Source organism: Lagopus leucura, unplaced genomic scaffold (assembly GCF_019238085.1).
Source record: "Lagopus leucura isolate 7727_CA_CO unplaced genomic scaffold, USGS_WTPT01 Super-Scaffold_741, whole genome shotgun sequence".
Taxonomy (NCBI): Eukaryota; Metazoa; Chordata; class Aves; order Galliformes; family Phasianidae; genus Lagopus; species Lagopus leucura.
In genome coordinates this window covers 6,154,827-6,172,235 of record NW_024962256.1, presented here as the reverse complement: position 1 = coordinate 6,172,235, position 17,409 = coordinate 6,154,827, and the positions used below count along the sequence as shown (strand labels likewise).

The 17,409-nt window shown below is 40.5% G+C and overlaps 1 long non-coding RNA gene across 1 annotated transcript; it reads left to right on the top strand.

The window, feature by feature from the left end:
* Nucleotides 1-5,596: 5,596 nt before the first annotated feature.
* LOC122175861 lies at nt 5,597-16,720 on the top strand. Its single transcript, XR_006177529.1, has 2 exons — nt 5,597-5,779; nt 15,898-16,720. It is a non-coding gene; the product is annotated as an uncharacterized LOC122175861 (long non-coding RNA).
* Nucleotides 16,721-17,409: the final 689 nt, after the last annotated feature.

The window sequence follows — 17,409 nt, the reverse complement described above, 5'->3', positions numbered from 1 at the left end:
TGATGATAGTCATCCTCCAGCTGTACATCCGTACATTCCTAATTTTCCTCACCTTTCTTCTGCCAACATCCTCCTTTTCCCATCATTTATGATATCCAAAGCAAAAATGAGGAACTGAAGTTAAGATTTCAACCAGATATTCCCTCATGAAATTTTTCTGTAGAGCGGTTACTTACTCTGTTTACAAAAAGTGGAGAAAACCTGATTTAAAAAAAGAAGCGAAATCACTATTTAGTATGCTGTCAAAACTAGGTAATAAATTGTTGCTCTTGCTACAGGGAAACTCGCTATATTTTCCTACCTTGTATGTTTTCCAACTTTTTTCTCCTCCATAACTAATAACGCATTGCTGGAGAGCACAGCCTCTCTGCATAAAGCTCCACAGACATACCGAGATTGTAGACCGCATTTCTGATTTCCCGTATGTTACAGAAATACGGTATCATGCCAATTACTTCAGGGGGAATGACTCTGGATTTATACTGCTGTATCTGAGATCATAATTTGACTCCCTGTGAGTAATTGAGGTCATGTGTCTTCCTTTTTAACTTCACCATTGCCATGCCTACGCCTCCCGCTGCAGGGTGAGCAGCTTGAACCATCCCAGATGACTGAGTCATGAGCATTTTTTCTAGATGAATACATGAGGGTTTATAGGAGAGCAAGTAATTGCTCTTTGTGTGTGCCTGGGATATTATTTCATTAAGCAAACTACTCCCTGCTCGTGCAGAAGCCCTAAGATCATGCAGCTGCTTGTGCCAAATTAAGTTTTTCTTAGGGTTAGAATGCAAAGTCAAAACTCTTGGGTCCTTTTTCATTAGTATGCTCAATTTCTGACTTTGTCCAAAGTCCCCATGATCTCTGTGCATCAGTTACCATCTATTCAGTGGAGCTCAATCTCCCTTTGTGAGGGAACAGATGTGGAAGCCCAGCATGTGGGGCCAAACCCTGACCTCGGCTCTGTGATGTCACTGGGGGAAGTTGGACGTGGTGTCAGTTTGTGTCTTTATCTCTGCCTCTCTGAGTCGGTAAAACATTCTCTGATAAAAGCTGCCCTATAAACACAAAGTGTTCCTGTGACTCAGGTTCACTTTTGCTTGGTCACAGATCCCACATCTCAGTGTCCTTACTGATGAGGTAGGCGGTTGTTGCAATTCTCTTTCCTACCTCCTAACACCTGAGAAGAAATCACTTCTGCTCTCACACTCAGGGCACAGCAATCCACTTACACTTTTGACAAGAAGGAAGTCATTAAAATCTTCCTACACTGCACCTGCACAGGGAAAACCCATCACACCTTTCACTTTATTTTTCTTCCAAGGCAAGGACCTCAGCTTTTGGGACTGAAGGCACTTCTCTAAAGCCACAATCAGCACAAGAGAGAGTGAGTGCATGGGGAAACAAAGTCCCCTTCTCCATAGAAAGAAACTGAATAAAAAAGGGGAAGAAGGGAGCTAAGACTTCATGCTGCTGTTCATCATGGGATGCTGTTAGAATAAAATCACTGCGTTTTGAGAGAAAGCAGAGCATTACCAGTTACATTTTTATCATCGATTTTGAGAATATTCTATCAATTTTGTGCATGTGTAAGTTGCCATACAACCTATCAGCATCTAGCAGTGTTTTGTTTTATCCCTATGGTAGCAGCTTATCCTCCCCATATATTACACTTTATCTATAGTAATCAAGGTTAGTGATAGAAAACTGCACTTTGTAACCCCAGGCAGCAGAATGAGATCCAACCAAGCAGCACTGAGCCCCACACCCTCAGTATATGCATGGACACTCCTTACCTTGCTCCAAGCCAGTCCGGAGCCACCAACACCAGATGTGTTCCAGAGACCTATTAGTGCACACTGGAAGAGCATATTTATGATACCACAAATATTTAAGTGTGGTCTCTACAAGTGGGAGGAGAAATTGCTCTCTCCAAAAGTTTTTTGGCTACAGGATTTCCCTATCTTGCCAGCCTCCCTGTGTTCCCCCGTAGCTGCGGGTTTGTTGGGAAGGCCTCAGATAATCATCTGGCATCTCTTACAACGCTCATAAAAAGAGCTGGTGAGAGTTTCTTACATCTTATCTTACGTACTCAAGTTTCCATGGGACAAAGTAATGCTTCCAGAAGAGGAGGGGAGCGTGCAGCTGATGCTTAAGGTTCGGGAGGTCCTGCCAATGCCTTGTGGAGAGCTCTGGCCAGTTCTGTCTCTTTGCTTTCCTGCTAGGAAGGTTTGTCTTTACTAATCTATAGTGTGATTTTTGAAATGAGGCTTATGAAATATGACTTTAAGCTTGATATTAAATCTCCTTTTTAGACTGATAAATGGCTTTCTGGCAATATATTGCTTTATAGAAGGGTCACCTTTTCCCCTAGCTTGAGCGAAAGCCAGGCTGAGCCTCTGTGAAATCGAAATGATCTTTGTCCCAGAGTTTACATCTTCAGCTGAAAACAAGGGATCAGATTCCCTGCCTCAGGCTGAGTGGCTTTACCCTGCAAGTAATCCTATTGAAACCAACGGGACTACTTGCAGAGCTGAAGGATGTGTTGGCACAGCATAAGGGCTGCTGGCTGTGGTTCCAGCAGCCATTCACTCACATTGTTTACTTCTCTATTAAAAAGCTTCCAACACCTACAGCCACTGCATGCAGCGGGACAGAAGTGCAGTAGCTTTCTCAGGCATAGAGAAGACACAATGACCAAATGGTGCAGGTCTGGTCATTGCATGTTCTGGGTTTTCTGGTTTTTGGTTTTTTGGTTTTTGGGTTTTTTTTTTTTCCCTTCATCTTTTCTACCTTATGGAATGGTAGAATGGCTTTGGTTGGAAGGGACCTTAATGATCATTGAGCTCCAATCCACTGCCCTGGGCAAAATTATCAACCAGTAGATCAGGCTGAACATGGGACAGATCCCATACGACTCTTTCCTGAGCAAATTCATCTGAGTAACTGAAGTACCTGTCTTGTGCATGACACCAATATATCTCTGCATGTAATGTCATTTCCTCATGGCATTAATATGGTTCTGCATATAAGCAAAGAGAAGGCAAAAAGGAGCTGTGCAGAAGACTTCCTTGTGTTGTCCGTTAGCTTTCACTAAAACTGGCCTGCAAATTTCAGAGTGGAAAAATTTTCCACTGGCAAAATGCCAGACTGATTAAATCAAAATGAACTTCCAAGCAGAAATCAGATGAGTTTCTCAGGTTTCCAATGAGCTCAGTGGGCTGTGAGGCTGCTGCTGAGCCTGGTGATGCAAAGAGCCTCTGCTCAGTCCCGTTAGATCCTCAGCTCTGTTAGGTAGCTGACAGCTCATCACCACTATATTTATTCAGGTATATCAAGCAGTTCATCAAGCTGATGTAATCCACACCAGTCTGGTCTCCTGGGCTGGGTGAGGGTGCTCTAAGGCCATGCTTTGCTTCTCCAGAGCCTGCAGTGGAGTTCAAGAACCCAAAGCTCTACTGCTGAAAACAACTGGGCTGCCCTGAATACCACTCACTCCAAACTGGTTCAAAACACTCCAAAAATTACTCCAAAAAATTGAGGCTGGCATATAAATAACCTGGGGACCCCTGCTTGCCCATAGGGGATAAATCTTGGATGAGTCCAATTGTTAATTTCTAGAAGTCTCTACTGAGTATATATGATTTCTCTAAGATTTTATTTCTTAAAAATAGATAAATAGTCCCCCTCCTTTTTTTTTTTTTTTTTTTTTTTCCCCTCCCTGGTGCCTCATTTCTTCTATTCCTATCAGATCACCTCCCTTCTTGTCTGTGGGGATGCCAGCAGAGCAAAAATATCACAGATAAAGATCTTTTCATCCTCCATCTCAGTTACCTCCTTACTGCAAGTGTACCAAAGCAGAACTTCCTCTCCCTCCATATCTATGCAATTGTCCAGCATGATAGAGGTGCTCTACAGAGAGTCAATCTTTAGTGAGCTTTCTTTCTACTGCTTTTAAAAATTTATAATATGTAGGATAAATAGCTCTTCCCCAAGAATGTAGATCTGGATTGTTTTTTAGTACAGAAAGATGGGGTAATGATCAGATGGTCCTTAGCTCCCACCTGAGGTCCCCCAGCCCATGATCCTGGACATGCTCTTGCTCCATACTGGCCTTGGTGTTTCCATGCTGGCCTTTATGTGATGTCATTGCCCAAAAAGTTTCTTCCTTTCAATCCCAAGGTCTCTTCCCCTGTGAAAAGTTGGCAATGCAAGACAAACACTCGTGTGTGTATGCTGCCCTGCATTCGTATACATGGTGACAGGCTTGCTATGCTGACTTAATAAAATGAGCTAACAAGTTCTCATGAACAATATTAATATCTAAAGTAGTATTTCATTCTCTCCAAATTAAGATGGTTTTTGTTTTGCTCTCATAAAAATCTGCTGGTACCCTGAAATGGATCAGTAGTGACATCCAGTGGCCACAACCTGAGACAGCTGTAGCAATTTTGGTTGTGCTAGAGCAATTTGGATTTGTTGCTACTTAGAGGTATTGTGAATTTCTTTTCCTTGAAGCCCTCGCTCTGCTCTGCCCCCACAATGGAGTATTCTTGCCCCATTTGGGCTGAGCCTTATTTGCTCCACAAAGAAGTGAGTTAAAATCTTATGGAAGAACTTGGATTACCTGCACACATCACCAACTTGCCAGTGTCACCAGCACCATCACCACCATCAGTTTTCTTAAAGGGCTTTGGGACTCTTGGATGATTGTTTTCTCTTTGGCTTCTTACCTTCTGACAATGCTGTCTGAACAAAGCGGCTGTTTTCACCGTACAGAGGTTTTACAGATTCAAGGTTTGTGTATGAAGGGGTCAGGAAACAGCTGGTAATTGTTGGTTGGTTGTTTGCCTGGTTTTGAGGGGATGTGTATGAAATACACAATTTCCCAATGCAGACACTGATTAAAACTTTAACAGCACTATTTTCATAGTTTTAGAAGAGGTACGAGATCTTGTAGCCCAACCCCTTCTTGGCAACCCTACTTCATGAGTGATTTTTTTCTTATTGAGTGTTATCTCAGTGTTCCAACCCACAAAGTGCTAAATACAGCAGAGCACATACCTCAAGCATCCAAACAGCTCCCTGACCTTGAGCAGCCACATGCACACACACTTTCTTGGATCAGAGCCACACTATTTCACTTCTTGCTGATCCAGGATTTCAGAGTGACTCGGTTGCTGATCAAGAATATGCACTGGGCCTCCGAGCCGTGAATCAGCTGTTTCGTGGGATTCAGAATATTTGGAGAGCAGCTTGTTACTCTTGCTTAGTGTGTTAGAAACATACCTACCAGCTCTGTGTGCAGCCGGGAAAACAATGCATCAGCTCCTACGCATAGAATGCTTTCTACTTACTAAATGTGAAACTGGAAATTCTCAGCTCTCCCTGAAGAGACAATATGCCTTTCTTAACCAAAGTGCTGACGCTGTGACTCTGTAAATCCTCAGTAGAATAGTGTTTCTCACTTGCAATGTAAGAAGTTAAATTTACAGACGCCCTGACAGCCTCCTGCCTCTTGCTGAATTCCAGGCTGAGCTGACTGCTGCGGTTCAGCCCAGGGTTCAGGCAGATAATCACGTTACTGTTGGGTAAAGAGCCGCTGTGTGTTCATTGAGGCTGGGGGCTCAACCACACGTGTACTTCCAGACCCTCACAAACACATGGCAAAAATGCATTATCTTAAATCTTTTTTTTTTTTTTTTTTTTGCTGACATGTCAATGAACACATTTTTCCTCAAACACGGGACAGGCCAAGAGCATCTGGCTCCACTGACACACGGTAAGTAACTCATTACACTGCAGGAACTGCCTTGCTTTTGAACCCTGAAATGCTCCTGCCTGTTTTATGACGCTCATGTACTTGATTAGCACTTGAGTCAGGGCGTTACACCAAGGCGCTTGAGCACTGAGCCAAACCTTCAGCCCATAGCTGTGGGAAGTGTTGGGTTAAAAGCCCTGCTCATTACTTGCTGTTTGCTTTTAGAATGTGGATGTTTTGAGAAGTGACAAAGTGTACGGAGTCTAAAAACGCACATACAGAAACTAAAAAGCATAGGCAAATAAGCCAGCCCTTCAGGTCCTGCTAATACTTTTTGTGAGATAGCAGGACAATAAACCATCCAATCAGCCTGCTCAGGGTGGGGGCTTTAGGGCACTGTGATGACAGTTGTAACATGTGACTTTTTGTTTTGCGATTATAAGCATGGCTCTCATTTCTTCCCTTCTCCCATTTCCTGTAATGCTTGTTTACTTACTTAGTAATGCTAGTCCTCCTTCAGGATTAAAAGATGCTAAGGCTCCAAATAGGACACAGATGGCAGCAAGCTCATATCATTTAATGCTAAAGCACCAAATGCTTATAATTATTTTTATTCTGCTAGTACTTAGTCATGTTGTAGATCATTCATATTAATTTCTAACTAAGATAGGTATCTTCAGAAAATCATTACTCTGGTTCTTTCAGGAAAAAAATGGGATCATTTCTTAATTAATCATAAATATTACACCCCAAAAACTTCCAATATTACAGTAATAAAGTTACTATCTCTCTCTTAATGTGCTGAACAGAATTCTTTATCCATAAGTCTGGTTCTTGCTAAGGAAACAGAAGCTATTAAACAGTGACTGCCTCCATATACTCTGAGCCACTGTGTGAGCCATTGCCTGGGTAGCCTGCTGTAACAGGGTTTTAAACATCCCATGAGCCAGCACAGATTGCCACTGATATATGTCAGATTTTTCAGTAACATCTGAAAAAAAATACCAGGATGTAATGGAGGAGTTAGAAGTGGAAAGTTTTATGTAATCGCTGCCAGGTTGGGTGGTGAAACTGGTTGAATGAGAGGAAGGAAGAAAGAAATAAGGGAGCAAGGCTGGTCTCTAGCATTTTTTTTTTTTTTTATGAGACGGTAAGTCTGGTAGGGGTAAATCTGTCATCCTATAGGAAATAATAGGATTAAACTTGGCTGAACACAGTGCAAATAGCGAGATTTTCTTTCTTGGAGGTTGGAGTAGGCCTGGCAGTTCACTAAGAAATCAGACTCGAAAGGCATGGTTGGATTAGTATATTATTATTGTTATTTCAAATCTCTGGTATGGATATGGTCCTTAGGTGACACATCTACAGAAGAAGTATAGAGAGTGGCCACTGACCGAGGAGATAAAAGGCAGTGAGCTGGTGATGTATTGCACTGTCTGGGAATGTGCTGGACTTCTTGGATGCTCCAATCCTTCTCCAAGCCTTGAGATTGTTGTGGGGAGGAGGAAAGATCACTACTGCTACCTGATGTTGGAGATGCAAGACCTCTTTCTTAATTTTTTTTATAAATACACAATATAGCACTGCCCAGCTCCCTTGACAAGGTCAACTTGTGTTGAGTACAGCTGGAACAATAAAACTGCATTGTTATCTGTTTCATGTAGGCACTTAAAAGGCAAGTACCAAACCTAAGCAGGGGCAACTGGTAGCAATACAGTTATGTTAGTAGGGCTTGAGTTCATTTTTTGCTTATTGCTCCTAAAACTATCACCAAAAAAGAAAATAGTGTTTGTGAAAAAGAAACAGCACCTGAACTGTTCTTTTAAAAATTATTTTATTTTTATTTTTTATTTATTTATTTGTTGCTGTGCCAGAAAGCTCTGTTCCATTATACACTGGAACTCCAAATAATGTATGAGTATTCCTTGAGAAGAAAATGCAGCACTGACCCTAAGGGCTATATAAGGGGACCAACCCAGATCCCAGTGAAGAAATAAGAGGAATATAAAGGGGCTGGTAAAGCACATAATCATGAACTAACCTAAGCTAGAAGAATCTGTGCATCTATCCAGTAGTGTCTCAACTATTGAGACAACTGGGAAATAGGTTAGTTGCTCTGTGTTGATGTCAATGCCACCAGTAGAAGTGGGTCCCCTAAGGGAAGTGGGGGTGAGTGGATTCAATGCTGGTTTTACCTGGACCTCTCACAGGTTCTTCTGAATGCAAAAAGATGTTGGCTTCCATTTATTTTCTTTCCATTACCTTCTTAGAACCTCTGTCATTAAAAACAAAAACAAAAACAAAAACAAAAAAAAAAAAACAAACAAAAAAAAAAACCAAACAGTTCATTATCTACAAGTGAGGGAACTTAACTGAGTGGTGGAAAACATAGTCATGCTCTTCAAAAGATGTACAGAAATGTGGATTTCACTCCCTAGCAAATGATGCAGTTGCATCATAGCTACAGATGAAAAAAGGCATCTGATGCTGTCTAGTTTTTTGCATGAGGTCAAGCTTTCTTGTGGTGGTCCTGACTCAGTGGGGGCTCACTCTGGGGCAAGAAGAGGGAAAAAGCTGAAATATCTCTTCATTGCAATAATTGCTTGAGTTTGCCTACACAACTATAAAGCCTTTCTGTTAACATCAATAAGTAGTACTGAAACTAAGCATTCAGACAAGGTATAATGGCAGATTATTGCCTATGAAGGAATTGCACTTAGGTTTTCCGGTACTTTGTTGCTAGATTTAGTGTTACATTACAGGAAATCTGAGTGGACAAACGTTGGCAAGACATAATGATCTAGTATTCTTTACTGTTCTATGCTCTGACTTTCTGATGCTGAGTTATTTTGCATAAAATATGGGCTTTGTGTCTTTCATTATACTCAAGAAGAACTAAGTTTTAGAGCCCACTGTTCTGGAAGGTGTGTATGGGGGATGAAGGTCCAGTCCATACGTGATAAGAAAAGATGGAGTTCTCCCTCCATTCTTAACCTACGTGAAAATATATTTTCTTGTGACTGTCCTCTCAGTTCTAATAGTGTCTATTTGGATCTACATGTCCAGCAAACTCTTGTGTTACTCATTGGCATCTTAAGGCACTTACTAATAACAAGTTAGCAAGTTTTCCTCCTTGTATTTCATCATTGTAGACAATAACACACACACACTGTCAGTAGACCCCCTGAAGACTTAGATGAGCTAATGAGCAAGCAGGTGCAGCTAAAACAGGATGAACCAAGGCAATGCAAAAAAAAAAGTCAGTCTTGTTCTCAGATAAAAGTAAGTAAAACAAAAAAAAAAAAAAAAAAAAAAAAAAAAAACAAATGCATTAAATTCATTGAGCATAAAACCTTCAGATGATAAGAATCAGCTATTGCGAATTCCCATCATTCATCAGGGATTCTGGACTAGTGAAGCATTCAGTACATCAGTGGTGTTGCTGAGTACAGTTGCTGACAGTTGGGCCCCACGTGTGAGCAGTGGGCTACGGAGAGGAGATGTGCTTGAGTGAAGATATGCATTCCTCAGAAAAGCTGTGAATCTGACATCTTAATAGCTAGCAAGAATCATTTTTTATTGTTTACCAGAACCGAGCGTTTCTAAATGCTTGCCTATGCTACAAAAGGGTTCTTCGTAATGCTGCAAAGTGGGATAAAAAGGAAGTGTGAAGCATGAGTCACTAAGCCACAGGGAAAGAAAGTGCAGTGTGAGAGACCGCAGCACCATCGCTTGGCCTGTGGCCCTTTTGATAGAGCATAGCACAGCTTCCTGCAATGGAACCTGAACAGGGGCTGCATTCAGCTCCCCCAACAAGAACAGAGGTCAAGGGTATTTATTCGAGCTGTCCCAGATGTGCCCACATGACCTTCATTAACAAATTATCTAAACAGCTTGTAATTTTCCTAAGTACATTTATCAGGTGTGACTTGAAGTCTTACAGAGCTAAGCTCAGTCTTTTCATAGGGTTTGGGTAACAGCAAAATATGGAGGATGGGAAGCAACTTAACTGAGTCTGAGGTGAGAGTGAGGGCAGGAGACCTGGTGTAACTACTTATGGGACTGTCCTTTGTCTTTGTGTCTGATAACCAAACAGTTACAACAATGTACTTAAATGTAGGGATGGAGCAGGCTCCAAATCCATTCAAAAGCTGGAGCCCAGGTACAGACTAACAGGCTGAGCTCAAAGAGTGAACAAGGTGGGAAGAAACCTATTTCTGTAGATAATGCTTGTGACAAAAAAAAAGAAAGTAACACCAAATACATATGCACACACACGCATAAAAGCCAGTCACAGGCAGTGATACTATCAATATTGCTACTAAAAGTAGAGAAAGTAGATGGGAAAAGTCAATGGTGTGTGGCAGAGCAGCAATAGCTTTTTAACAGACTCTCTTCACTGCTTCTGTGACCTCTTCCTTCACCTAAACTGGAACCTGTGCATGCTCTTAAGGGTGACTATCTTGTGCCAGGTGAACTGTTTTTGCCAGTAAATGCATCTTGTCAAGAAAAAATACTTAGAAACACACTTGCTATTGGAAGAGTCATGCTGATGAGAGTACCTGTAGGAAAGTAAGAAGAATTTGGCTTTGTAGAAAAGCAATATTTTCACTCTTCTGAGTGGGTTTCACAATTAACTTAGCATATTCTTGGAAATGTCCTTGACAGTGCAGTTTTAACCAAGGAGAAAACTGGCAAGATCATGTTACAGCATCAGATATACGGAGCAACTGGTGTGGAGGAAGTATTAATGCCCACAAATCTCCTGTGTAAAATCACGGACTTGCCTATGAACCTACAGTGAAGCAGGCTTCCTCCAGCTGCTCTCTGGCATGGATCCTGAACAGACCTTGCAGTTGATCCTACATCTTAAGTTACTCTTCTCCTCCCCCACACGCTGTTAGTAGCTGTACCCATTACATTAAGCATTTACAGAGCTGCTGATGGCTGCCCTTTTCCTAGAGATACAGACAGCTCAGCTAAATGCCATTGATGGGCTCTCCTAGGCTTTCCCAGTAAAACCCTCCAGCTAAAGGTGTAAGAGAAAAGGGTGAGGCAGTCCTGAAGGAGAACTTCCTAGATGACTGCAATCCAGAACAGAGTAGTAATCAGCACCAGGACGCACCTCTTTGTGTACGTTAAAGGACTCTGGTCCTTCCTGAAGAGATATAGCATGGGGTAGAGCTCATTTTTACTTGTTCTGGCATTTGCTCACACCCTGTTATTGACAAGACTTCTTGCCAAAACCAGTCTCCCTCCTTATCACGTAATTTATACGTGCTTCTTCGTAGCAGTCTCTTTCTCTTACTTTGATGTCCTTTGAGTCTAAGCCCCTCCAATGATCAAGCAGAGAGGTGTGTATATTGACAGTGTGTGTAAAAGATGAATGCGGTCTCATTCTCCCCGGGTTGTGCTCCCTGCTCCTCCAACTCAGTACAAACTGAGACTGTTTTAGGCATTTAAGCTAATGAAAGATTAGCATTTCAGAAGTCTATGAACAAAGTCCAGAATTTTGTTGTTGTTATTTATATACTATTTATACACATATTTATATACTATTAGCAAATCCAAGACTTGTGCAGTATATGCTTGTGCTACCCTTATGTCATTCCTGTGTACTGCAGTGTATAAATTATTCCTATTGGCCATTGCTGGCTGTGTCTTGAGAAGGTAGCACTGAAAAGGAAGCACTTTCTGCTCCTTTGCAGAAATGCAGCAACTACACTAAATACAGCTCTGAGCTTAGCCTGCTTTCTGCTTGATTCAGCTGTCTCAGATCTGCATTTCTCCCTGAAAATCACTTTGCCTTCTGTAGGGGTAATGACAGGACTGGCTTTAGATAACAAAGAAGAATGCCAGGTATGAGGAGCTCTGGAAACCCATGCCAGCCTTAAATCAGCTTTACGTTTGCCTCAGCGGGGGATGAAGTTCTTGGGAAACAGGTCAGAAGGACAGGCTTGCAAGGGAAAAAAAACCAACAACAACACGCTGCTTCATTTCTCAGAAAAAGAATATTATCTCTCTTCCTGCTCCTCCTCCAGAAGCAGCCATTTCTGATTCCTGAGATAAACACAACTGTTTTTTCTGTTCCTCCTTCCTTTCCCAAGCTCTGTTTTCATAGCCTCTCCTCTGCTGCAGTGCTCATGGGCAGCTGGGAGCTTGGGAAGGTGCCTTCCAGTTTCCTCCTCCTCACCACCTTTCCTGTTCCTTTGTCTCCCCAGACCTGAGCAGAGTGTGCCAGCATAGCCTCTGTGCTATTCTATTTGCTGTTCTATTTGTTTTCCATTGATTGTGTAAAATCCATTTGAGGGCTCAGGTATTCCTCACTAATTTTGCTGTATTTTCTTATTCCCTTACTCCTCCTGAGAGAAGAGGAAGTTTTTACAGGTTAATTTTCCAGACCAGCTGCATGTCAATAAACAGTTATACAATGTTTACTTACTGCAAAGGAAAAAAGCCTGCAGTGATCTATGAGGGGGAAAGAAAAAAAAGTAGGGATCATTTTTTCATGCCTGAACAATGGAGTTCTGCTGGATGAGCTCACAGCAGCATCTGCAGTGGAAACAGTTAACGTTTGTGTTTAAAAAAAAAACATGAACATGAGACTAAGGTGGAACATTTAAAAATAACTGTTCTTAATGTTGCTACGGAGACTTTTATTATAGACATAGTACGTGATGTGCATTGATTACATTCCACATAGGTAGCATTTCTCACTCAGACTAGTAGAAACTGACGGTTCTCCCACTTGTACGAGACAGTATGAAGTAGCATGCAGGTCATGGTAGAGAGGAGGTGTACTTGAGTTTTCAACTCTTAAAAAACTGTAAGTGTGCAGTTTTAATACGCTATTGACTGTTTCTTGCCCTTGCAGATACCCCTTGTTTAAGACATTTTGCCTTTTCTATAGCAGAAGTGTGTAGGGTTGTAGCAATGCTGGTGATAAACATAGTGATCCCATCATAAAAATAAGGGCTATAATTCATGTGGTTGGCACTGCACGCATTTACAGCTTTCTGTTAAATCTTAGTAGTTTCAATACATTACATTCAAATAAAAAAATATATTGACTGCTTGAAAGACTGCATTTGCCTTTGAGCTGGCTTGATTAGACCATAGTATTGAAGGCAGAAAACGCATTGCTTGTGCTCATGCACATAGACTCCTTTATAAAAATGCTGTTGAGAAAATGCTGCTGATCGAAAGCTGTTAAGTCAAAATCTTGGCCAAAAGAAAAAAGGAAAAAAAAAAAAAATTACCGTATTCTAAGCTTTGCTCATTCCAGTAAAAATAACAGTGGATGGAAATGCAGCCCTCAAAGAACTTCAGTTTCACTTTTATATGACAGTTTTCATCTCTCTGAATTTTTTAATATTGACTTGGATTAAATAACCTTGTATGGATGAGAAATTTTTTGCAGATTCAGGAAGCCAAGCTTCTTTGGGGCTTATTTCATAGAAGTTTTAGATTTCATATTGAAAATATTTACTTCAATTTTTCCATTTGTTAGACAGACAGCTCAATAAGTAAATTCAAGTAGAAGTGTGCAACGCAGCACTTCAGGCAGCTGTGGTTTCACAGCCGTGCTTTTAAAACTGCTGGAATAACTGCAGTTGGTGGGTAGAATTTATAACTGATTTGCTGAGGAACTGAGGACAGCAGACAGGTTCCTCCCTTCTGTCAGCTTGCAGACCTGAATTCTCCCTTCTCAATCGTCCACCCTTCGGTACATTACTGAAGCTATGAGAAGAGAGCCTGTCCTAAAATGGGAAAATTATCCTCTGATTAAGAATGATTTGAATTTTGTTCTCTGTCCGAAGTTCAGAACTGAATGTGAAGGACAAAGGTTTAAATCACACCACTGCCAAGGGTTTTTATCTACCATTTTTACAGATAATCCGAATGGTAGAGGGAAAAAAAATATCTCAAAGTAATATTTCTCTTTATTATTGTTAATCTTTTCCTTCTCTAGGCAGTTCATTTAGCCCATTCTCCTAAAGTCTTATGCCTTGTATAATTATGCTTATGTACAAGCTGTATAACACAGCTTTCCAAGTGGCAAAATGCCTGTGAAACTACAAGGCGCTTTTGCTCTTCTAAATGACAATTTTCAGGATGAAACATGAGGTAATGTTCATAGGTGCATTCAAATTTGGCTCATATTTTCCTTGCTTTGAACAAATTCTGAACAGAAGCAGCACAGTGCAGTATGAAACCAGACTATTAAATAAACTGTAACAGGATGAAGGCAGGAATAGCAGCATTGTGCTTTCTCAGCATAAATCTATTACTGATAGTTCTTACGAAGATTTCAGTAATGCAGCTATTTGTCTCACATAGCTGGGCAGAGTAATACAAATATGATGCTGGGGTGTACACAGTTAGGTTTGCAATTATTAGTTTCATTGAAAATCTTCGGGTCATGTCCTTACGCTGCTTGAATTTGTGCAAGAACACGCTGTGATAAAACTACCTGCTTAAAGGCTGGTCATGTGAGTCCTCATGCTCTATCTTTTTGTTCTTTGACTCCAGAAAAATCAATACAGGTACAGGAAGCCTGTTGTAAAATCCTGTTACCAGGGAGGAACAGAAACAAGACTGTGAATTAATGTTTCTGTTTGCCGTTCCCTTGCTTGCTGCCAACAGAAAGTAAAGCCAACCTGCTCCACACTCAGATGGACGAGTTCATCTCTAAAGTGTGCATCAGCTCTACAGGCATTGAGCCCTTCCACAAATTTGAAATTGTTTTTAATGCAGTTTATTGAGGCTTCTTGTGTCAGCCAAAGCCTGATTTGGAATAACCCAGGAAGAGAGCCAAGCATTAAAAAAAATTAAAATCTGAGGTTGTGGAACATCTAAAACATATTGATCATCATGTAATTATACTTGAAATGTATTAGGGGAAGTAGCTAAAACCATCTTTAGCTCTAAGAGAGCTGATGTGGGAACAGGCAAGAGGGCCTTGGGGAGGCTGCCTTATGAAGGATGGCAAAACTATTTCAGAAAATGTACAGGAAAGTTAAGTGAGTGAGCGCTAAATGACAAATGTGGTAACAACAGTCCCAAACTTTTCACTTTCTGAAGATTAAGAGAGCTATCATTTACATGAAAACCAGAAGCCAGGGAAGCAGATGCAGCACGAAGGAGCATACGTGTGACAAATCTCGCGTCTGAATTAAAGAGCAGTTCCTGGACTTGAAATGCAATGGCAGGCTGGAAATAAAGGAAATCTTCCATTTGCCTTGGATACTGGTAATATAAAAAGACTGAATTTGTTACATTTACATTTAAAATGGCTTTTTTTTTTCTTTTTAAATCTTGGATAAGCTATCTCAGAGCTACGGTTCCTAAGAGGAGGATCTTGTTTCATGACATAATAAAAGCCAGTGTCAGGCGAGATAGCAACTGAATCCCTAATTAAGAGACAGGATACTCTAAGCTTTAACATGAGCCTCTTGAAGTAAGTATCCAAAGCACCTTTACGTCCAAAACATTAAGCTCTCGATTAAACAAGTATAAAGTACTTTTGATGATAATTAAAGATGAGCTTCAGTCAAAATACTGGTTTTATGCTAGGGCCAAACTAAATCTTGGATTTGATCCCTCATTATCATTTGTTTTGACACATTCTGATCAGAATGGATCAGGGTGGTTCTATTAATAACCATCTCAAGTGCTTTACTTGTTGCACCTAAGATGGCACAATCAGTCAAAGTATCCCTGGTATCCCTCAAATCCTCCTTAAAAATAACTAGCAGTTGGTGAAGTGGGGAGCAGAGGAATATTGCTCATCTGAACTGTACCTGAGCGATCTGGAAATGAATACTGATGCAGAAGAGAGAAGGGTGACAGATCAGTTGGAAAGAAGCCTTCATAGGGAGCAGTGGGAGGTGGGGTGAGCTCTTTCTATATTGCAATCTGCTTCTTCTAAGGGCAGAATAAATACTGGGGGGAAGACAGTGTAGATGGCATCAAAGGAAGTTTGACATGCTTTAAAGCTTCGGTGTTTTTAATGAGGTTTACTCCAATAAAATGTAGAATCACCTGATAAGTAGATGACCTTGTGCTTGGCAGAGTTCAAAGCCAGAACTGCAGGCAGTCCTAATCACTGCATTTCTTTTCTTTTTTCCTTTTTACAGATCTTCAGAACTGGACCAGATCAGCTGTAGTGCTCTCTCAATGGTAGAAGCCTGAGGATGGTTGAAAGGAAAGGATGTACCACAGCAGTCTGTCATCAGTGCAACTTCCAGCAATCTTTGTAGTTAACAGACCGCAGTGGATTTTTTTTCTCCTCATGAATTTACCTAATCACTTTCTAAATCCTGTTTCATGCAATACTGTGAGAATAATCATCTAATTTTGGTCTCTAAGACAAGAAATACAAAAACAATAGGAGGCCCAGGAAAGAATGAAATTTTGCCAACAGATATTACAAAAACAGGCAACAATTACAGCATATTGACAAAGAAAATTACTAAAACCACTCATTATAAAAATAACCCAGCATTTCCTGCTGTGATAATGAATTTGTTATTTAGACCACATCACTGTTTTTGAAAAATCATCACCTGTAATTGCTTTTCTAAGCTTGTGACAAGGGCATTTCTCTTTTGGTGTCATGATGTCAAATTAAAAGTGTGCCTTTTCAACTGGTAACACTGTCTAGGGTTAAATAACAAATCTTTCCAAACTCTTTACTCAAAGATTCTTGTATCAGTTATGAATGAGAAGAAAAAAAGACAAATGTTTCTAGGATGTCACCAGTCTTTGCCTAGCAGTGAGAAATTCACTGTGAAGTTATGCTTCCTGTTCTCTACTACAAAACCAACTTTTATGTATTTTGCAATCCTCGTCCACTATTCCTGCTGTAATCTCTTGCAAAATGTTGAAAATTTAAAGCTCTACACTCACATGTTTATTGCCCTACAATCTGATTTACCAAATAAAAGAATATGCCCAGGATTTTCTGAGTATTTTTCTTGCCTACATATAGGTGAAATATTCCCTTTAACAAATAATTCTCACATTAAAAAAAAAAAAAAAAAACAACCATGCACATCAGGTCTAACTTATGCATGTGCAGCATCCTATTTAATAATTTACAGCTGTGCAAAGAACAAGCAGGTGAGTATATTCCATACAGCTGTGTAACCAGAGTGGAAACTGAATGACTGCATGCACCTTTCTATTTATCCAGGCCTCCAGAAAATGCAAACAGTAATTTCTAAACTGAAGCCAAAGCCATAAACGCCTTGAGACCCTTTCCAGATGGTACGGAGATGAACCCTTTTTCCCTGTCACATAACATGATTTTCTTTTCTCTCTCGAATCATTTCAATCCAACCTAATGTTATACAACATTTTTGCATGCCCTTTTTCCATTCGTGTTAATAATATTTGCTGCTAATTCTGATATTCTGTCCTTGTCATTGAAAATGCTGAAACCCATCCAATTCTTGCTTCATAACGTGCCTCCAAGATTACACAGCTCTTGATAAAAACGTTCCTGGGAAAGGATAAAAGTGATTACTGAGCTCAGTGCTTCAGATTTTAAGCTGCCATCAGGTGCATAAAATGTGCCAATTTTTCTCTTTTGCTTGTTTAACAGAGGAAAAAGCTCAAATGAAACACCTGAAAAAGGTTTTTTTTTT